The sequence below is a fragment of the Apodemus sylvaticus genome, chromosome 19, assembly GCF_947179515.1.
Source record: "Apodemus sylvaticus chromosome 19, mApoSyl1.1, whole genome shotgun sequence".
NCBI classification, from domain to species: Eukaryota; Metazoa; Chordata; class Mammalia; order Rodentia; family Muridae; genus Apodemus; species Apodemus sylvaticus.
In genome coordinates, this window is record NC_067490.1 from 56247648 (window position 1) to 56271036 (window position 23389).

General features: G+C 39.4%; 1 long non-coding RNA gene across 11 annotated transcripts in view; it reads left to right on the forward strand.

Annotated features, from left to right (window-relative positions):
- Window positions 1–1250: 1250 nt before the first annotated feature.
- Window positions 1251–23389, forward strand: part of LOC127669153 (uncharacterized) — a 118257-nt gene continuing 96118 nt past the window's right edge. For 2 of the 11 annotated variants that reach the window (XR_007974326.1, XR_007974332.1), the window contains exons 1-2: window positions 8616–8903; window positions 15480–15568. This is a non-coding gene — a long non-coding RNA (uncharacterized LOC127669153). Of the gene's footprint in view, window positions 1276–4376; window positions 4398–7582; window positions 7698–8615; window positions 8904–12422; window positions 12502–15479; window positions 15569–23389 lie in introns of those variants that run through there. The other 9 variants (XR_007974325.1, XR_007974328.1, XR_007974331.1 and 6 more) reach the window with 8 other exon arrangements.

Consider the following 23389-nt stretch of genomic DNA (forward strand, 5'->3'; position numbering starts at 1 on the left):
CAAAAACAAATGAATCACATCTTTTCTCTCATACAGAATCAAGTCACTAACGTATGTGTAGATGTTGACAAATGTACTTGTGGATACCCTGTAACATGAAGAAAAGCTAAGCACAAGGGAATGATGTGGTCATTGATTTCAGGTCATTGATGAGTTAAGGGAACAGAGTAGTTTTTTCTGATTGAAATGTTGTTATAGAGTTTGGGCTTTTTTTTTTTATTAGATGAATACATAAAATATATTCAATACTTAAAGAGTAAAATTTAGTATGAAAAAATCATAGATTCTACTTTGAGTTGCAGTTCTAACAGAACATAAGTTCATTACCTTACATAGGCTTTGGGTCTGGTATGTAGTGTTTTTATTTATTTGCATTTTTATAATAAGGCTTATGAAAAGAAAAACGGAATGTATGTAGGGGAATTTTGATCCTTACAGCAGGTGAACACTGAATGCAATAAATGTCTATTTATAATGATTAAGGTAAGAATTCTAGTTGCTGGATTTTTGACCAATTCCATCTTTATGTAACTTGTCACTATGCCTTATAGAGTGAGTGATCTTAGCCAATGGACATATTTGCTTTCTTCCTTAACTCTTAGGATATGGCTTGGCTTTGCAATCTCTGGAAAGAAGGGCATGGAAACACTGTTTTTTCTATGTACCGTATATAGAATGCCCAGTGCTGGAGTTAGCCATGAGTCAGAGTATCTACCAGGGCTTGTGCTTAGAAAAGTTCATTGTCTGGCTCATGGGGCTATATGCAAAGAGCTAGAATCTGTCCAACTGTTGATGACTTCCAATCTTACCTATTTTAAGTTCTCAGTTTAAATACAATTTGCCTGGGAAGTTTCTTGAAAGTTTAATATTTGGTTTTGTCAGGTCAGTAGGAGAAACTCTGGTATACCATGAGTTTTCAATATATGGCCACTGCTTTAAACTCTGCTGTCAAAGCAATATGGTAGACCCAAGCCCAGAAAATGGTCCTGGTTCTCTTACCAACTCATTTTGTGTTCAGCCTCAGTTTCCTTGGTTGTAAAGCAATCATATTAAATTAGTCACCCCCAACCTCCCCACGGGATGCCTCAAATTACAAAGGCTAAGACACCCAGGCTCTGCACTGCTCTTCCCCCATGTTCAGAATTCACATCTTCATTTTTCAGAGAAAAGATTTCCATTGATTGAAAGAAAATGCAATGGAAAACATGTGGAGCTGTGCATGGTGGTGCACACCTTTAATCCCAGCACTCAGGAGGCAGAGGAAGGTGGATCTCAGTGAGTTCAAGGCCAGCATTATAATTGCAAGTATAAAAAATAAAAAAAATAAATAAATAGAACTGTACCTTTATGTTTAGCATGTGTGAAGCCCTGGGAAACAACTGGCATTTCCCCACAGATGGAACCCAGTGCACAAATCCTTTAAAGTGTTTGTGTATTTAAACACTAAAATGTAGTCTATGCAAATAATGCAAACAAAAATTACAAATGTGAAGAAGAAGACGTGCTCCACCAAATTTTAACACTGGCTTGTCTATGATAACCATTAGTGGTCATCTGTGGGTATACCTGTTAGTGTCAGACAAAAGTGGTTAGAGGGTGTAGAGAGAAGGTATTGGAGGGACTGTGAGGAGAGGAGGAAACAGTGGTTGGGTATAATTAATAATAATAATAAAGAACCAGGTTATTCTAAAGACTGTATAAACCTTGTAGTATGTTGGTGAGGTATGAGTCCTGTTCACCAGCCCTACATCTTTTTCTGATGTTAAATGGTGATTAATTGTGTGCTGATCTGATATTATTATAAAGTACTATGGTCAGCTATAATCAAAACATATGTCTCCTGAAACAGAAAGATTAAGACCAAGGGTTATATTCTACCATATTCTAAAACAGAAAAGAAGAAGATTTTAGCTCTAAACTGTGATTGATTCACTTTCAGCTCCAAGCTATTCTTTATGCATCCTTTTCAATGCTATGTTGTGAATTTAATTCCATAGCAGATAATTTTTACTTGATGAATGATTCAGAGAGAGCAAAGAAAGAATAGCTTTAGCATAATTTTTATATTTTACATATTGTCTGGCACATATGTGCCTATAGAAAACCTACAGGGCCATGATTTAGAAAGAAAATTGTACAATTCTTGTTTAAATTTTTTCTGCTTCTCTGATCAAAACATAAAGCATGGAAGAATGTGTCTTTCTCTTTTGCTTCAATTTGTGTGTAACTTTCTTAAGCATTCCAGGATCACCTGCCCATGGAATAGCTTTGTTTGCTTGTTTGTTCATTTCTTTTATGTTTGTTTGTTTTCTGCATTAGCTGCATTAGCCTCAATTCTACAGACAGACTACTGAGACTGTAGTATATATGTGTGTGTATGTATGTATGAATGTATATATGTATACATGTGTGTATATACTAAGTTGCCCCTCTGTGTGTGTATGTGTGTATGTGTCTATGTGTGTGTATGTATCTTTGTGTGCAAGTGTTTGTATGTGTGTATGTGTATGTTTGTGTGTATGTGTGTATGTATATGTATGTATGTGTGTGTATGTATGTGTGTGTGTGTATGTGTGTGTTTGTGTGTATGTGTGTGTGAGCACATGTACACATGTTTGTTATGCCAACCACAGGTTGGTTCCTCTCACCTCATTTAACAGTTGAGATAATCCTACACATGCCTCAAAGTAATGTGTTTTCATAAAAACATTTTTGATTTCCTGCTCGTAGGCATTAGAAGTACCCACCAGAGAAGGATAATGTGAAGCAAGTTGGTCCTACTCTAGGAGTGGCCTCTCTTGTTCAAACAGAATAGAACCTGAAGGTTCTGTTGCTAATCAGGACCAATGTGCCTTTGCCTTGCACCAAGCTCTCTATGTCACAAACAATCAAGGAACCATCTCTGGCTGTACAGATGTAGTTGCTTATTGTAGCCCCAGTGAAAGAACATGGGAGCCAAGATCTTGCTAATTGTAGTGACCCTGCCTGCATTGTGAGTGTCAGATGATTTGACAGGACTGACATGCAGCTAAATGGAATAGGAAAAGGGACGGCAGTGGGCTGTTGGTCCATTAGTTTGCCCAGGCATCTTGTTTTACTAAGGAGCTCTCTAATGGTTTCTCGGCAATAATTACTCTCTCTCTTCCTCATGGTATTCAACATGACAGGCACTTGCCGAAGTCACAGCTAATATATTTGCACTCTAACAGGCCCCAATGCTGGGTCTCCTTGAATACTTTGGCTAAGATATGAGTGATGTCTATGCTTTTTTTTTCCTTGAGAAAAATCTCTAATGCAGAAGACAACCATTTTATTTTGGATATTAAGCAGGTATGTGGTGTGGCATGAGTGCTTGAGAAAAGAAAATGATGCATTAGCTGTGAACTCCCCATTGTATGTCCTGTGTATTAGTAGTTGATGATATTGAAACAGGAAAATTTTTATGGGCTGATTTACTTACACAGTGATAATTCAGACTTGATTCAGAAGCACAGATAGGGAGGGGGTTTCCATAGACATGAACTTCCAGGCAACTGTCTTGAAAGTACACAGTATGGGATGATTCTTTCATTTCAGATGATGTGCAATCGGGAAGTAGTTTTCCTACTTCCTACACTTTCCTACAGTTTTTTAAACCAAAGAAGGTATCTTAGAGTAATTTAGCTTAAAAAAATGTTCTTCAGGTCACTTCTTTTTGATATGTAGTTGATTTCCCCTATAGCAAGATTTACTTTTTGGAAGTCAATTTGAACTTCTATATTAAGTATTTTAGTTTAGTTAATAATTATTGGATTCTTTTGAGATTCCTAACACAGTTTGTTAGTGTATAGCTTTGGAAAACAGTGTATGTCATAGTCCTCCACAGTGATATGATCATTTTTCTTACAATCTTTGAACGGTGTGGTCATAAAATAATCCTTGTGCTAGAAAATACAAGAGGAAGAAGAAATACATGCGTGGTGGCTATGCTTTGGGTTTCAGTGTCTCTTCTTCATATTCATGTATTTATAGGGGGGTGGTCCTACTCAGAAGTTTAATCAGATTAAAGATCCCTGTTTATTTTTTAGTTTTTATTTTTTTAAGATCCCTGTTTATAAACTCTTTAGAGGGGTGAAGAAATAAGCAACAACTCGATTTCAGATACTTATTTTTTCAACCTTCAGCTATCTCTTAGAACAGTTTCTTACTTTTTTAAAAAAAAGTACTTATGTTTTGCTGTATCAGAAAGAAGAGAAAAAATCTTAGAAACATATTAAGCATATGATGAAATTGAAAGGGTTCTGAAGAATCCTTTAGAATCTGTTGTCTTTGTGCAGGTACCAGATATTGATGTTGGCAGCACTTAAGAGGGTCACAGGACGTTTAAAATCACTAGGCTGTGGTGAATAAAATTCCAGGTCTGTTGCACTGAAAATTATTTAAAACTTGTGTTTGTTTACTCAGTGGTAAGTAGTACAAAAAGCATTTTTCTTCTATATGAGTGTGTTTTAAACAGGTACATTTGACATACATACATGATCAATGAAAATGTTTAAAACACATTTGTGTCCCAGGGGCTCCTATCACTGCAGGCCACTGGTTCCGTTGAAGTCCATTTTCACATGTGCAGAGCTGATCACTCTGCACTTGACCTTCCTTGTAAGTTATTTGTTTCATGTACTAGAGGGCTAAGGCTACATAGCTGTGCAAGAAGGGGGAAAAGGCGTACGTGCTACACTTAGGTAGTATTTCCTTAGTGTTCTCTGACAGTAATTTTGAGAAGAAAAGAGGACTTTTTATGCCCACCCCCACTTTTGGGACTGAGCTAAGTTTCTCATTGATAAAATAATTAAGAGTTTATAGTTTCAATGCTAAAATATAAAGTAAAAAACTGGTTTTGAGGAACAAAACCAATTCCAACAGGGGGTACCTCTCTGTACTCACTGTAGATTCTTATTTATTCTTGTTTTATGGGTGTCACACTTGAGTAGTTAGGTTGCCTCCTTTCTTAGTTTTCCAAAGGAGATTAATACATAGATCCTCCAGTTTGCCTTGTTTCTTTAGTTAGGAGTTTGAACCAATGCTGTAAGTGCAATGAAATCCATTTCTTCTAGACTGTGTTATCTATCTTACTACTGTCCATCACGATAGTATTCCAGCTTTCTGTGGGAAGGGAAGTATTTTGAATAGTCTATCAGAGGAAATGGCTAGGAGGAAAAGCAGATCTCAGCAGCTCTCATTTCTGGGATTACGGCTGACTTCTTCCTTTTTAGCACACCTTTCAGGTTGTGTATAATTATACAGAGTGGAAATAAGAAAAATAGTATGTGTAATGAAGTTAATTTTTATACACCAAAGAAGATGTTGTTTGCTCTGTTTGTAGATCCTGGTGCCTTGGTTTCATTCAGTGACAAAGAGAGGTGTGGTGTTATTTGTGCTCTCATGTCGCTAAACCTCAGGAACATGCCAGGACATTTAGATTGAATTATTATGTGAACATCACTGAATAGTCTTCACAGTCCTAGATGGTGTGGCCTATTCCTTAAGGTTATGTGATACATTATCTTGCTCCTAAGTCACAAGACTATACAGCGTATTTCTGTTCTGCATATTGTAGCCAACTGGAACAGATATTTTTATATTTAAAAACATCTGAACACAGAAAAGATACAAAAAGAACACAGTAGAAATGCTGAAAATCAAGCATACATAGGGTGCACTTGTATGAGTGGAGTTTACAAACCTAAAGCCGTGGTGAGTTGGTGAGTGAATGGTGTGTGACTTTGAGGACCTGGGGCATTATAACAAACTACTGTAGACTTTGTAAGCTCTCTGCACGTAGATTGGTTTTTTTAATTAGTTGTATTCTTAATTTACATTTCAAATGTTGTCCCCATTCCTGGTTCTGCTTTCCCCCAAAACTCCCTAACCCTTCCCCCCTTCCCCTGCTCATCAACCACACACTCCCTCTTCCCTGTCCTGGCATTCCCCTATACTAGGGCATCTCGCCTTCTCAGGACCAAGGGCTCTTCTCCCTTTGGTGTCCAACAAGCCATCCTCAGCTACATATGCATCTGGAGCCTTGGGTCCCTCCATGTGTAGTCTTTGGTTGGTGGTTTAGTGCCTGGGAGCTCTGGGAGTACTGGGTAGTTCTTTAGTAATTAATCAAGTTACTGAATCTTTGCATTTTATAAAACTTATTTTTAAATGTTTGAATTATACTTAGATTAATATATGGATACATTGTACAAGATTATTTGACTGTTGCCAAGACAGTTTTCATTTAAAACCTTTTTCTGATTAAAAGCTAATATAAGATCTGAAGTCTAAACAATGTCAGGATCATATCTTGTCATCCTGGAAAGTCATCCGTGGGTGTGACAAGATGAAGATGCCCATTTGCTTAGCACCGTCTCTCAAGCCCTTCTGAGGACTGCCTCCTCCTCAGGCACAAATGTGTCTGTAGTAGTTTTTCTGGTTTCTCTTCTTCTTCTTTTTAATCATTGATTTATTTGTAAGCAGATAATTTTCCATCAATATTTTGCTCCAACAATAAGGCCTTTGTTTTCTTGTCCTTCAGTTTCTTTTTTTTCTTTTTCAACTATGTGTACATTAGATCATTTTATAAAAATTGCTTCATGTCAGTCTGTGGGACCACCGTGTTCTCATGGTCCATTGTCAAATGAAGCATTGTCTGAACAATCTAGCTGTCACACACAGCCATTTGATGTTTAGATTGGTAGTGTGTATAGCCACAGATCCTATATCCATAGGGTTTCTGATCACCAAGGACAGAATGTTTTAAACTGATGTATTTTAACTTACCATTACTGTGATTATTACGACATAGGTCTTTTATATATTATATGCATACATATGTATCTATAAATTTATTATATTTACTTGTATTTATATTGCTAATCAATGTACTTATGTAAAGGAAACAGACTTGCATGGTAGGCAGCATTGAGGGGGAATTTTAGAATGCCTTTGTCACATCTGTAGTTTAGTGGAGTACGTAAAATAAACAATTCCTACTGTGTGATGAACGCCAAAGAGCTAATCAATTTTGGATATTACTCCTGGTTAGAACTCATGTAAGCTGTCCTGTATTATAGTTACTTGGAAAGATGTATAGAAGCCTAATGTTTTGAGTGGGTAAATTTGTTTTGTAACCTGTGAAATGTGTTCCTGGGGATAGTGCATCTAACCTCTGAACTTTCCACTCATTGTCTATGCAGTGAGGATTCCAATAATGCTTTTCTTTTGGATGATATGAGGATATAGGAATACCTTTTGTAAATTTATATGCAGTTTGCTAATTTACTAAGGTATTCTTGCCAAATGACCTAAATTAGAAGGAGGGTGATTTGGATCAAGTCCCCGAGCTCACTGTCTAGAGTCAGATTACATTTGTCCATTCTACTTGGAAGAGGTGTGTGTGTGTGGGGGAGGGGCATCAAAGATGTATGATTTCAATCTTATTTTTGTTAGAGGCTATGACTACTCTAACCCCCATAGCTTCAATTAAAAAACTTGAAAATAGTTCATTTTCTAGTCTAATTACTTGGCAGAAATTTAGAATAGCAAGAAACTAGTAACAACCAAACCTTTCCTTTGCACTTACAGATCAACAGAAGAGATTCTTGGGTCCTAGAGACCAAAGAAAGAATCAGCAGGAATGCCCAGGGTGAATGATGGATTGCAGAGCCTGGCTGGTAATTACTTTCACTGAGCTAAAAGATTAACTTGATACATGGGAGCAAGGCCAGATGAAAATCGGGAGGTGGACCTCTTCCTCCCCATGGAATGCCCATACTTGCCTTGTGGAGGTAGTTGTTTCTTTGGTGGTAAAGTCCAGCTCAGCTTCCTTTCCTGAGGCTCAGCATGGATTTTCATCTACCACCCCGGTAGACAAGGAGTGGTACCTTTGTTTTGGCCATTGTAATGGTAGGTGTTTAAGTCAGTCTGCTTTCTGAGATGGCAAGAACTCACAGTTTCTCAAGACTTTTCAGTAGGATACCCGATATTAACAGAGATTTTTCTCGTCTTGGGATTCAGATTTTTTGTAATTTTTTTTCCATAATGTGGGCTCTGGAACCCACATGGTTGATAAGCATGACACTCTCAAGCACACGTACACCACAGAACTTCACACATGACACTACAGAGCACACGTCTTCCCCCATCCTTACACACACACATCGCCATCTTCACTTCATAGATGGAAACACGCCTGAGCACATATAAAGGAGAGGCTGAGACAGGTGGGAAATCTGGGGTTTTACAAGCACAGGCCAGAGAGAAGACGTTTTTCACAGCGCACTGCGCATGCGCACTGCGGGTTTTGCGCATGCGCACTGCGGGTTTTGCGCATGCGCACTGCGGGTTTTGCGCATGCGCACTGCGGGTTTTGCGCATGCGCACTGCGGGTTTTGCGCATGCGCACTGCGGGTTTTGCGCATGCGCACTGCGGGTTTTGCGCATGCGCACTGCGGGTTTTGCGCATGCGCACTGCGGGTTTTGCGCATGCGCAACGCGGGTTTTGCGCATGCGCACCGCGGGTTTTGCGCATGCGCACCGCGGGTTTTCTGCATGCGCACTGCCGGTTTTGCGTCACCAGCAGCCCTGCTCCTGGACAGTCCATTCCCTTTTTTTTCTCCCTCCGCCCGGGCAGGAGTGGGACAACTCCGAGCTAGAGGGTGCAAGCGGGACCCTGGGCGCAGGTGTAAATCAGTCACCTGTGCACCGAGGGGCTGCGGCGAGAGTGCACGCGCGTGGAGTGGCGTGGGCAGCGAGCACGGCTGGAGCGGCCAGGCGGGGAGGGTGCTAGCGGAGCGGAGAGCTGAGGTGGCCGTGGGGCGGGGCCACTAAGAGGAGACCAAGAGGCGGGGGCTGCACTTGAGGACCAGCCTGCTGAGATGGTAAGAAGTTTCCACCTCCTCTCTGCTTGCCTTTGCACTGGGTGGGGACAGAGCCGGGCAGGACGCCCCAGGCCGAGGAGGCAGGCAGCAGGCAGCGCTCCCGAAATCCACCCCCACCCCTCAACTTGGCCCCAAGTTTTTGAGGCGGCTGAGGGCAGGTGGGCGGGCAGACAGGAGCGAGGGCTTCCCCATGCCTTTGGTGAGCAGCGGGCAGTCGGGGACTCCAGAGGGCGCGGGATGCGGGGACCCGGGATACACAGAGCTGCAGGATCCCATGGCAACTTTCCCAACTTGCCGGCCTGTTCAGAGCCCCGAGCGGCTGGGAACAGGGGAGGGAGGGTGCAGGGGGCCCAGGCGCGGCCTGCGTGGGGACCGCAGTGATGCCCCCGCGGCTGGGGAGGACGCAGACGCGGCCAGCCATATCCTGCTAGACAGACACGTGTGTGCTTTCCTGAAGGCCATAGTCTTCCCTTGATGATTGAGAGATTTGCATCTGGTAGCGATTCACTCAGCCTAATGGAAGATCTCGCTCCTTAGAGTGCTGATAAGCGGACACATGACATTTGCAAAGAGCAGTTTGCCAACTCGAGTGCCAGGGCAACCTGGAGAAAATTCTGTGCTTCCAATTTCATCAGAAAAGTAGGGAATATTGCAAATGACACTACCAAACCAACTGTAAATAGATGATAATTTGATTGACTTCTGGAAAGCTGTCACTGACTGAGCAGCCCATAACAGGAACATTTACTGAATGCAAAGGCAGCTTTCAAGTAAATCACTTTTTGTCCAGTGGGGCCCAGCCAGATTATAATTGCATGTCCTTCCCTTCATTGCAAATTCTGTATTACCATTACCAGCAGTGTCTCATTTAAAGGAAAGTTGTCTTCCAAATATTCACAGTGTCTCATGTTAACTCTTCACCTCCCTCCTTGAAGGCCTGCTATTTTCTGGAAAATCCAGCCATTGCTTCCCTTCATTCTAAAAAACTCATAAACTTTGCCTTTGTGTGTGTGTGTGTGTGTGTCTGTGTGTCTGTGTAGAGGTACATATTATAAATTGTTTGGCGACATGATGGAAGTTAGGGTCTAAAGACATTTTAGCATGATTTTGTTATAGTCCTTAGAATTGTGTACTCTGTTGTTTTTAAATAAACAGCATTTTGGCAATGGTCATTTTTGAAGTATCAGTACTTCAAAACTGAATGAGCACTTGGCTCCTCCCACTTGGAAATGTACAAGGTGCCCGTCTGGGCCTAGTGTTAGTTCTTGGACCCTGGGTCGTTCAATCCCAGATGCTTGGGAATATTGGAATACAGCGGCAAAGCACATACCATTTACAGGTCCAGTTGCAGAGACAGTGTATGAAGTGAGAGACACTTGAGACATTATTAAGGCAGTGTTGACAAGTTGGTCTAGTTTGTTCTTTAAAAGCCAATGAGGTATTAATACCTGGTTAATAAGCTCATCCTTTAGTACAAAGTTATCTAGCCTCATTCTCCAAGTCAGCTGCTTTCCATTGATCAAGAAAAAAGAAAGAAACACTGTTCTTATTTGGTCTAGTTCTTTCTTGCTTCTAAATTTGGCTAACATACTCTGGCCTCAGCATAATATATCAGAGGTACTGATCAGAGTCTTTGTCTTAGAATCTCAAAGTAATGTGTTTTCATAAAAACATTTTTGATTTCCTGCTCGTAGGCATAAGAAGTACCCACCAGAGAAGGATAATGTGAAGCAAGTTGCTCCTACTCTAGGAGTGGCCTCTCTTGTTCAAACAGAATAGAACCTGAAGGTTCTGTTGCTAGTCAGGACCAATGTGCCTTTGCCTTGCACCAAGTTCTCTATGTCACAAACAATCAAGGAACCATCTCTGGCTGTACAGATGTAGTTGCTTATTGTAACCCCAGTAAAAGAACATGGGAGCCAAGATCTTGCTAATTGTAGTGAGCCTGCCTGCATTGTGAGTGTCAGATGATTTGACAGGACTGACATGCAGCTAAATGGAATAGGAAAAGACACGGCAGTGGGCTGTTGGTCCATTAGTTTGCCCAGGCATCTTGTTTTACTAAGGAGCTCTCTAATGGTTTCTCGGCAATAATTACTCTCTCTCTTCCTCATGCTATTCAACATGACAGGCACTTGCCGAAGTCACAGCTAATATATTTGCACTCTAACAGGCCCCAATGCTGAGTCTCCTTGAGTACTTTGGCTAAGATATGAGTGATGTCTATGCTTTTTTTTTCCTTGAGAAAAATCTCTAATGCAGAAGACAACTGTTTTATTTTGGATATTAAGCAGGTATGTGGTATGGCATGAGTGCTTGAGAAAAGAAAATGATGCATTAGCTGTGAACTCCCCATTGTATGTCCTGTGTATTAGTAGTTGATGATATTGAAACAGAGGAAAACTTTTATGGGCTGATTTACTTACACAGTGATAATTCAGACTTGATCCAGAAGCACAGATAGGGAGGGGGTTTCCATAGACATGAGCTTCCAGGCAACTGTCTTGAAAGTACACAGTATGGGATGATTCTTTCATTTCAGATGATGTGCAATCGGGAAGTAGTTTTCCTACTTCCCACACTTTCCTACAGTTTTTTAAACCAAAGAAGGCATCTTAGAGTAATTTAGCTTAAAAAAATGTTCTTCAGGTCACTTTTTTTGATATGTAGTTGATTTCCCCTATAGCAAGATTGACTTTTTGGAAGTCAATTTGAACTTCTATATTAAATATTTTTGTTTAGTTAATAATTATTGGATTCTTTTGAGATTCCTAACACAGTTTGTTAGTGTATAGCTTTGGAAAACAGTGTATGTCATAGTCCTGCACAGTGACATGATCATTTTTCTTACAATCTTTGAATGGTGTGGTCATAAAATAATCCTTGTGCTAGAAAATACAAGAGGAAGAAGAAATACATGCGTAGAGGCTATGGTTTGGATTTCAGTGTCTCTTCTTCATATTCATGTATTTGTAGGGGGGTGGTCCTACTCAGAAGTTTCATCAGATTAAAGATCCCTGTTTATTTTTTATTTTTATTTTTTTTAAGATCCCTGTTTATAAACTCTTTAGAGGGGTGAAGAAATAAGCAACAACTCGATTTCAGATACTTATTTTTTCAACATACAGCTATGTCTTAGAACAGTTTCTTTTTAAAAAAAAGTACTTATGTTTTGCTGTATCAGAAAGAAGAGAAAAAATCTTAGAAACATATTAAGCATATGATGAAATTGAAAGGGTTCTGAAGAATCCTTTAGAATCTGTTTTCTTTGTGCAGGTACAAGATGTTGATGTTGGCAGCACTTATGAGGGTTACAGGACATTTAAAATCACTAGGCTGGGGTGAATAAAATTCCAGGTCTGTTGCAATGAAAATTATTTGAAACTTGTGTTTGTTTACTCAGTGGTAAGTAGTACAAAAAGCATTTTTTTTCTATATGAGTGTGTTTTAAACAGGTACCTTTGACATACATACATGATCAATGAAAATGTTTAAAACACATTTGTGTCCCAGGGGCTCCTATCACTGCAGGCCACTGGTTCCGTTGAAGTCCATTTTCACATGTGCAGAGCTGATCACGCTGCACTTGACCTTCCTTGTAAGTTATTTGTTTCATGTACTAGAGGGCTAAGGCTACATAGCTGTGCAAGAAGGGGGAAAAGGCGTACGTGCTACACTTAGGTAGTATTTCCTTAGTGTTCTCTGACAGTAATTTTGAGAAGAAAAGAGGACTTTTTATGCCCACCCCCACTTTTGGGACTGAGCTAAGTTTCTCATTGATAAAATAATTAAGAGTTTATAGTTTCAATGCTAAAATAGAAAGTAAAAAAATGTTTTTGAGGAACAAAACCAATTCCAACAGGGGGTACCTCTCTGTACTCACTGTAGATTCTTATTTATTCTTGTTTTATGGGTGTCACACTTGAGTAGTTAGGTTGCCTCCTTTCTTAGTTTTCCAAAGGAGTTTAATACATAGATCCTCCAGTTTGCCTTGTTTCTTTAGTTAGGAGTTTGAACCAATGCTGTAAGTGCAACGAAATCCATTTCTTCTAGTCTGTGTTATCTATCTTATTACCGTCCATCACGATAGTATTCCAGCTTTCTGTGGGAAGGGAAGTATTTTGAATAGTCTGTCAGAGGAAATGGCTAGGAGGAAAAGCAGATCTCAGCAGCTCTCATTTCTGGGATTACGGCTGACTTCTTCCTTTTTAGCACACCTTTCAAGTTGTGTATAATTATACAGAGTGGAAATAAGAAAAATAGTATGTGTGATGAAGTTAATTTTTATACACCAAAGAAGTCCAGATGTTGCTTGCTCTGTTTGTAGATCTTGGTGCCTTGGTTTCATTCAATGACAAAGAGAGGTGTGGTGTTATTTGTGCTCTCATGTCGCTAAACCTCAGGAACATGCCAGGACATTTAGATTGAATTGTTATGTGAACATCACTGAATAGTCTTCACAGTCCTAGATGGTGTGGCCTGTTCCTTAAGGTTATGTGATACATTATCTTGCTCCTAAGTCACAAGACTATACAGTGTATTTCTGTTCTGTATATTGTAGTCAACCGGAACAGATATTTTTATATTTAAAAACATCTAACACAGAAAAGATACAAAAAGAACACAGTAGAAATGCTGAAAATCAAGCATACATAGGGTGCACTTCTATGAGTGGAGTTTACAAACCTAAAGCCGTGGGTGAGTTGGTGAGTGAATGGTGTGTGACTTTGAGGACCTGGGGCATTATAACAAACTACTGTAGACTTTGTAAGCCCTCTGCACTTAGTTCGGTTTTTTAATTAGTTGTATTCTTTATTTACATTTCAAATGTTGTCCCCATTCCTGGTTCTGCTTTCCCCCAAAACTCCCTAACCCTTCCCCCCTCCCCCTGCTCACCAACCCACACACTCCGTCTTCCCTGTACTATCATTCCCCTATACTAGGGCATCTCGCCTTCTCAGGACCAAGGGCTCTTCTCCCTTTGGTGTCCAACAAGCCATCCTCAGCAACATATGCATCTGTAGCCCTGGGTCCCTCCATGTGTAGTCTTTGGTTGGTGGTTTAGTGCCTGGGAGCTCTGGGAGTACTGGGTAGTTCTTTAGTAATTAATCAAGTTACTGAATCTTTGCATTTTATAAAACTTCTTTTTAAATGTTTGAATCTTATACTTAGATTAATATATGGATATATTGTACAAGATTATTTGACTGTTGTCAAGACATTTTTCATTTAAAACCTTTTTCTGATTAAAAACTAATATAAGAGCTGAAGTCTAAACAATGTCAGGATCATATCTTGTCATCCTGGAAAGTTGTCCGTGGGTGTGACAAGATGGAGATGCCCATTTGCTTAGCACTGTCTCTCAAGCCCTTCTGAGGACTGCCTCCTCCTCAGACACAAATATGTCTGTAGTAGTTTTTCTGGTTTCTCTCTTCTACTTCTTTTTAATCATAGATTTATTTGTAAGCAGATAATTTACCATCAATATTTTTCTCCAACAATAAGGCCTTTGTTTTCTTGTCCTTCAGTTTCTTTTTTTTTCTTTTTCAACTATGTGTACATTAGATCATTTTATAAACATTGCTTCATGTCACTCTGTGGGACCACCGTGTTCTCATGGTCCATTGTCAAATGAAGCATTGTCTGAACAAGCTAGCTGTCACACACAGCCATTTGATGTTTAGATTGGTAGTGTATATAGCCACAGATCCTATATCCATAGGGTTTCTGATCACCAAGGACAGAATGTTTTAAACTGATGTATTTTAACTTAACATTACTGTGATAATTACGACATAGGTCTTTTATATATTATATACATACATATGTATCTATAAATTTATTATATTTACTTGTATTTATATTGCTAATCAGTATACTTATGTAAAGGAAACAGACTTACATGGTAAGCAGCATTGAGGGGGAATTTTAGAATGCCTTTGTCAAGTCTTTAGTTTAGTGGAGTGTGTAAAATAAACAATGCCTACTGTGTGATGAACGCCAAAGAGCTAATCAATTTTGGATATTACTCCTGGTTAGAACTCATGTAAGCTGTCCTGTATTATAGTTACTTGGAAAGATGTGTAGAAGTCTAATGTTTTGAGTGGGTAAATTTGTTTTGTAACCTGTGAAATGTGTTCCTGGGGATAGTGCATCTAACCTCTGAACTTTCCACTCATTGTCTATGCAGTGAGGATTCCAATAATGCTTTTCTTTTGGATGATATGAGGATATAGGAATACCTTTTGTAAATTTATATGCAGTTTGCTAATTTACTAATGTATTCTTGCCAAATGACCTAAATTAGAAGGAGGGTGATTTGGATCAAGTCCCTGAGCTCACTGTCTAGAGTCAGATTACATTTGTCCATTCTACTTGGAAGAGGTGTGTGTGTGTGGGGGGGGCATCAAAGATGTATGATTTCAATCTTATTTTTGTTAGAGGCTATGACTACTCTAACCCCCATAGCTTCAATTAAAAAACTTGAAAATAGTTCATTTTCTAGTCTAATTACTTGGCAGAAATTTAGAATAGCAAGAAACAAGTAACAACCAAATCTTTCCTTTGCACTTACAGATCAACAGAAGAGATTCTTGTGTCCTACAGACCAAAGAAAGAATCAGCAGGAATGCCCAGGGTGAATGATGGATTGCAGAGCCTGGCTGGTAATTACTTTCACTGAGCTAAAACATTAACTTGATACATGGGAGCAAGGCCAGATGAAAATCGGGAGGTGGACCTCTTCCTCCCCATGGAATGCCCATACTTGCCTTGTGGAGGTAGTTGTTTCTTTTGTGGGAGAGTCCAGCTCAGCTTCCTTTCCCGAGCCTCAGCATGGATTTTCATCTACCACCCCGGTAGACAAGGAGTGGTACCCTTGTTTTGGCCATTGTAATGATAGGTGTTTAAGTCATCCTGCTTTCTGAGATGGCAAGAACTCACAGTTTCTCAAGACTTTTCAGTAGGATACCCGATAACAGATTATTTCTCCTCTTGGGGTTCAGCTTTTTTGTATTTTTTTTCATAATGTGGGCTCTGGAACCCACATGGTTGATAAGCATTTTAGCATTAACTTAGCTTTTGGATTTTTGTAACATGGCTACTGAACAGATTCCTTACACTGAGCTAGAGAATACTGTTCTCTTCAGAAGAGCCAGGGGATATTTTTAATGACATATAATAGTTATTAATACTTCACTACTTTGCTATCTAGGAAAGATTGTGATGTGCTTATGACACCATGTATGTTTTCATTCATGCATGGTTTCAGATGGCCATAGAATGTAAAGTATGTGAGAACTCATTCAGTGCCACTGTGCTCTCCGTGACTACCGTCTCAGCATACAGTACACTTGAACTTGAATTTTCTGAGTTCAAGTTGATTATTACCTCATGGGAATAATAGTTATTGTTTTGAGAGACTTAGAGTAGATTAGATCTTAAAATCTATACTAAAGATACAAATGGCACTAGATGATGAACTCTCCCGTATTGTTTCTTTTATTTTAATCATGCTCCATTTCTCCAACCACGATGTTTTGTGCTGGTCAGGAAGTTCTCTGTTGTGTGCCATATTGTTGAAAGTCTAACTTTCTGATATCAGAGTCCATGGTTTCTTGCCATCTGCCGAACAGGCTGACCTGAACATCTATTGCCATGCTAGCCACAATGGGTACTTACTAATCTAGCCGGCAATTGTGGGCATGCACTACAGTCAGTGAAAAGGATGCTTATCAGTCTTGTTGTTTTTGACATCCATGGAGAGCCAGAAAGGCAGATAATGGATATTGAATTTACAGATGCTCTATTTCTAATGTTAGATTGTGTTTTGTGTATTTATGAGTTAGTTATATTTCTGACATATAAACATTTCTCACATGTGATTTTACAGATATATTCTCTTGCAACAGACATTCTGTGGAAGCATGATTTTGTTGTTGAAACATCTACCATACTTTGCTTTCTTAGACGTCTGAATTGAAGGTGTACTATTTTGAGTATCTATAAATACTCAGTCTAGCTAGCATAAGCGTTTAAGTTGAAAGGCTTCAATTATAAAAAAAGATTCCTTTAAAGAGCTGATTTTTGTGGAATTTTTAAGTAACATGAGAATATTATTGATAAAAGGAACTTTTATTAAACACTGTTAGTTTCTGTGGGATGTACTTGTTGACTCATTGACAGCATGGAATACTGGTTTGGTAGTTTATCTATTTTCTTTACTTACGTGCTTTGAGAGTGGGTGTATTGTTTTTACAAACCTTCATTGTCACAAACTTGGAGCACAGGGCTGGAGATGGTTCAGTGGTTAAAGACACTGTTCCTCTGGAAGAGGAGTAATCTGGGGTTTGATTTCCAGCACGCAGGGTGGCTCACAACTGTCTGTAACAGGCACTCGTGGTGCACCTATATCTATGTAAGCAAAGCACCCATTCACATAAAATAAAATAAATGCAATTTTTGAGTGAGGGGTGCTATCTTTTTTGAAAGATTCCTAATCTTGAAGTGACCTGCTCTATTTTTTTTTTTTACCACAACATTTTCCTCAACCCCATTTCCTATATTACAGAAGGACCAAGTCATGGCATAAGGAAAATTGGAAAGTTTTTGTTTTTATACTAGCATTTTCTGTAGTTAGACTTGTAAATCATGTCTTTACTGGCTTCTATAAATCTCAGGCCCTTGGGAATGAAACCCATGACGTGTCTTACTTCAAAAGGTGAGAAAACCAAGGAACTCAAATGTTCTCTGCAGCAGAGCTGTGTTCATGCCCCTCCTTAGCATCATCACCTGGGGAAGTGAGGAACAGCATTCCCATCCACCTCTTACCGGCAGTGGCTTGCATGGCTTGGAGGAAGCTTTGGGACTGAGCAGAGGTTTATAACTACTGCTGTCTGGCCTTCCTTGACCATTGTTTCCCCTTCCAGGATTCCTGTAACTGTCAGCCGATGGTTCATACTCCCAAATGTTTCTAATACTGCAATGATGTCAGAAGTATTTTTTTTAAAGGCTAGGATTAGCCGTTACAGTTTTTCTTCAAACATCTTTGGAGTGGAGAAACTTCTGTCAAACGTGGAGTGCTCTTTTCCTCTTTTCTATCTTCCTGCAGTTTTCCCACTTCTTTTGCTAACTTATTCCACCTACATTGCTTTGGAATCCCCACCCTACAAAAGTTAGTCAACATAGATTATATCAATTATACTCTGTCTCCACTTTGGCACCACTCTTTCTGTGGATCTTTATTGAGCATTGCATCTTCCTTAAGTTAGTTAAAGGCCTCAGGGAGGTTGAAAATTGGTCTAGACAGTGGATGAATCCTGTGAAGGGTGATTCAAGTCTTGGGGTTTTCCTGAGATAGGTCCTGATTTAGACCTGGTAATATTTGAATGCCTGAGGTAAAGGCATTAAGTGTCAGAACAGATGCTCCAATGGAAAGAACAAGCTACAGGGCACAGGAAGAGAAGATGATTGTGTTCTGTAGGGGGTATGTGCTATATAGTTCAGCTTAAAATTAAGAAAGACTTCATACATTTACATTCATACTTGTTTCCATGCTTAGGGTAGATGCTGTCTGTATGACATAGGAGGGTGTCTGATAGGCTCAGAAGCTTTTTACTCTCTGACTTTTAAGGTAATAGGATTTCATCATTGTCTTAGTCACTTTTATATTGGTGTGTTAAAATACCATGACCCAGGCAACTTGCAACAATTTTTTGAGGTTCATAGTTTTAGAGGGTTAGAGTCCATGACCAGTGTGGTAGTGCGTATGGCATCAGGAGGCAAGCATGGTGCCCGGGGAACACTCTTCCATTCTTGGTCAGAGTGCAAACTTGTACAGCTACTTTGGAAATCAATATGGATGTTTCTCAGAAAATTTGGAATTGATTTACTTTAAGACACAGCTATACCACTCCTGAGCATATACCCAAAGACACACCATCTTACCACAAAGACACTTGCTCAACTATGTTTATAGCTGCTTTATTCATAATAGTCAGACTCTGGAAACAACCTAGATTTTCCTCAACCAAAGAATGGATAAAGGAAATATACACTTAAACAATGGAGTATTACTCAGATGTTAAAAAATGACAATGTGAAATTTTCAGACAAATAGATTAGACTACAAACCAACCAACCAACCAACCAACCAATCAAGAATACCATGATCCTTAGCAAGGCAACACAGACCCAGAAAGGCAAGCATGATATATACTCACTTGTAAGTGGATATTAGTTGTTAAGGATAATCATACTGCAAGTCACAAACCCAGAGAGGGTAAGTAACAAGGAGAGAGGACTGTGGTGGGGGTGGGTACATGGTTCTTCTGGAAAGGGAAAACAGAATTTGTAGGTGGACCAGGGGCAGGTAGGAATAGGAACAGGATTGACACTATTTTTCAAGGAAAGGAAAAGTTGCCTAATCAAGAAAGGACAGTTCATTTATCAAATACATACATACATACATACATACATACATATGTACGTACGTACATACGTACATATATACATACATCATGCAAAATTCATTGACTGATCTAAATCCCTATATTCTTCCCTCAACCCTAATTCCCCTTAGCAAAGACTTACTACAGAGAGGAGTGGACCATACTGGAAAGTGTAAAATTAATGATAGCATAGACTATTGTTCTGATTGCTTTTGTTGGCTGAGAAATTCAGCTTTTTAAAAGCTGGGCTGAGTCTTACAGTAGGAAAATAGTTCCCTGTCCTCTGATCTTTCTGTTATGTAATGGTAAAGTGTTTTCTTAGCCACCGCTGGATAATGATGCAACTGTCCACAGAACAACCCCTTCACAGTTTTCAAATAGATACTTAAAAATAATCGAGGCAAATACTTGTACCTAATGTGAAAACACTGATGCCTATGCCTGCCCCGTCTTTCCTGGGGGCATGGTGTAGACTAGGAGCATGAAAGCCCTAGCTCTCAACAAAGAGAGAGATGCCTCGTGATTTTAGTCATGGAGATGAACAGCCTTGAGAGTAGGCACTGGACCAAGTTTTCTCCAGTGCTTCCTGAGAGGAACTATGCTAGGAGAGGGTAGTGATTACTTCCTATCTGAAATTTAGAAAATTAACTGCTTGCAATAAGGCTGTGGAGCTCAAAAAGGCAATGAGACAGCCCTACCTTCTGAGGGAGACTCTTACCACAGTAAGAGACCGAAGCTGTGATGGATACCCAACACTGGGCATCACCTCTGACCTACTGTTTTATTATCTTACGTTCCCTTCCTGGAATTCGCATCCTCGATGCAGAAGCTACAGAGCTACCATCAGCTTATGCTGGGTCTGCCTGCCATTGTGAATTCTGACTCAAAACGGAACATATATATTCCTCCTTCTTCTCTTCTGTCTTTAGGTTGCTGGCCAGAGCTAAATATGCTTTCTCTAGTCCTTTAGGTCTCCTTTTCTTTAAAGCTTTTGTGTCTGCCCTGTAGCTGTTATCTGCCAGGTGGCTGACCTCCATGTTGGCTTAACTCAAACCCTTCCCTGTTCAATTCTGTGACAGCTGCTGAGGTTTACAGCTTACCTGCTTTCAAGTTTCTCTTTTCAATTTTAGTAAAATTGTCTTTGAACATCTAACAACAAGAAGTCACACCATGCATTCCATTTCTATAGAATTTATTTATTTACTATTTATTTATTTATTTATTGATTGATTGATTGATTTATTTATTGTTGCAATACTTGGTTGGCAAGCTCTCCTTTCTGGTGAGATGGCGAAGTAGACAGAGTTTTCCCCACATGGAAGCCCACTGATGGTGAAGTTGCCTTATTAACTGCCTTGATTTTACTTCTTGTGTCACCTTCATGGAAGATGTGTTAGAGTAAACCGTTATTATGTCTCCTGCTGCTTACAAACTGAGTCTCTTTTTCTTGGTCATCTTACTTCTGCTTTGGGTTGTTATGATGACAGAGGAAGAAGCATGTTTTGAGAAACATGAAAAGCCATTGTCATTCTGAGAGCAGTTAGTTAGTTTTCATTGTGTTCCTTTAGCCTGCCATGTTTGCTTTAGTGTCTGAGTTTGGTGACAGTTCTGTTATTATATTAAAGATGTTTCCTGCCATACATTTTCCATTTCAGTTACGAAAACTCACTTTATTTCCTAAGATGTATTATAATTAGGATTGTTTGGTACTGAGACTCTTTTCCTCACTTAATACCCCTAATGAGATACAAATGTTCTAAATGTCCTTATGAGCGGATTATATTTAGAGAGGAATCCACTTATTTTAGTTAACTAATCCTTTTGCTCCTGTGTCACACATCCTTATTAGGCCCTCACGTTCCTGCTCCTTATGGAATTCTTGTGAGATCAGACCTCTGCAAGCAGTATGATTAACTTTCAGGGTCAGAGGTATTGAAAATGTCAGTGGAATTTGTTGATGTTCCATACCTTGTTGTAACAGCACTCTTCTTAGACACATTAATGATAAATACAAGACTTTTTCTAGTCTTACAAAGCGAATTTTTTTAGTGATCTTCTTGTATTTATGTCAGTTTTCCATAGAATAAAATAATGGACTTATTTTGAATTTTTTTTCACTCTGTTCTCCTGCCACCCTTAGCATCTTGGAATGGTTTTTCTAACTCAGTGGGTCATTGTTTGTTGTACTTGATGTCCCAGGAGAGCAAACTGTGTGTGGTGTTGAACATCACTAAGTGATATCTGTGCAACATCTAGGCATCAGTACTGGGTACCCTTCCTGATGACTGTGTTTATTTTGTACAGAAAGCAGAGAGAAATAGCATTTTGAACAGCTTGATTTGTGAAGTTGCTTTTTGAGTTCAAATCCTGGCTTTATTGCTTACTGTTGGCCTATCTGTAGATGAATTATTGGACTTCCTTATTCTCTGGCATTCTGCTATACATACAGGTGATTATAATGCTACTTGCCTTGTGGGTGGCTACGAGGATTCTGTGAGCACATTAGAGAATAGTACCAGTTGCAGTCGCTGTGCATATTTGTATGATAGTGTCTGGTTGAATTTCTACAAGTATTGTCTAATATTATTCTCTCTTGGTCCATTCAACCAATGAAAAAATATTACTGACTTTGTAAAAGGAATGTCATAAAAATATAATAGTACCCATAATTTTGTTACTGGTATCAGAGTTGGAATTGTAGGACAAATTTCTTCTCATCTATTAATCTAGATGGAATTGCGTCTTCAGGGACCTCCCCACTTCTTTGATTATTATAAGATGTAGGAAGGTACTCAAGTTCTTTTTCTTAAATCTGTGGTGATTCAGTTCATTCATTTTAAAATTACTTTAAGTATAATTGTTTCTTCTTTTACATGACTTTGGCTTTTACTTGCCATGGTTAATTAACACCAGTTCCCTATCAGTAGAGTCTAATTATATCAGAAGTCATGTTAATGAGTTATGATTCACTGTATTAGTGGTGTTAGTTCTTTCTGTTGGTTTATGAGCAGACAGGCATGTAGTTATGTTGTCCCCTTGTCTTTGATAAACTCATGTGACAGGTCAAAAGAAGTGATAATAGAAAAGAAATCTGTCAAGAAAGCTCAAAGTGAAGCAAAGAAAAAGTATTCACACTGAAAATAAGATTTGAACTAATTATAAACAGGATTCCTGGAACAGGGTAACTGACCAAGGGCACATCAAGCCTCGCACTGGTGTCAGAACTGTGTGGAGTTGGGAAAGCAAAGAATTCATCAAGCCACAGAAGAGCTACCTAGTGAGCACTATGCACTGTTCAATATAGTGTTCTTGTTTGTAAATTAAACAACACACCTTGAAATTACCCCTATGTGATGGAAAAAATAACGTCTATTCTCCTTCCCGTTATTGGTATCACCAATATTTTTCTCACCCCTGTAGTTTAGTCTTTTCGGAATGTGATACAAATGTAAATCATACAGTGTGTATTTGTAAGTGTGGTGGTTTCATTTGAGATTCATGTCTGTTGTTGCATGTAAGAACCTTTGGGGCTTAAGCCAAACTGTAAGACTTGCCTGAAGATAGAGTAGGGAGGGCTCTTATTGTAACCTGGCTAGGCTCTGGTCGGGAGTACACATTCAACATTCAGCGTGAGTCCTGGCTTCAAGAATCCTGTGGGAGCTGAAACATGTCTCAGCTGAGGCCCTTAGGAGCTGCCACAGGTGGTGGGGGGGACTGGCCTAGTGTGGTGAGGAGAGAGGATTATCCAGAGGTGAAGCCCAGCAGGCTATGGAGCATGTGAGGAAGTTACTTTCTCCCATTGTTCTCTGCTCTTTGCCTAAATTACTTTTCTGGCATTACTTTTCTGATTTTGCTTCATTACATGGCTCCTTTTCTTTCCATTCCACCTCGTCACCACAGTAATGTGTTTCCAGTACTGGTACCGCACTTTGGATCACTCCTGTTGTTAAATCAGGTGTCATGTTTATAGGGACCAATCTTTGCTGCCTTCTGGCGATGGCAATGCCATTGTGCTCCTGAATTCACACTGTTGTACAT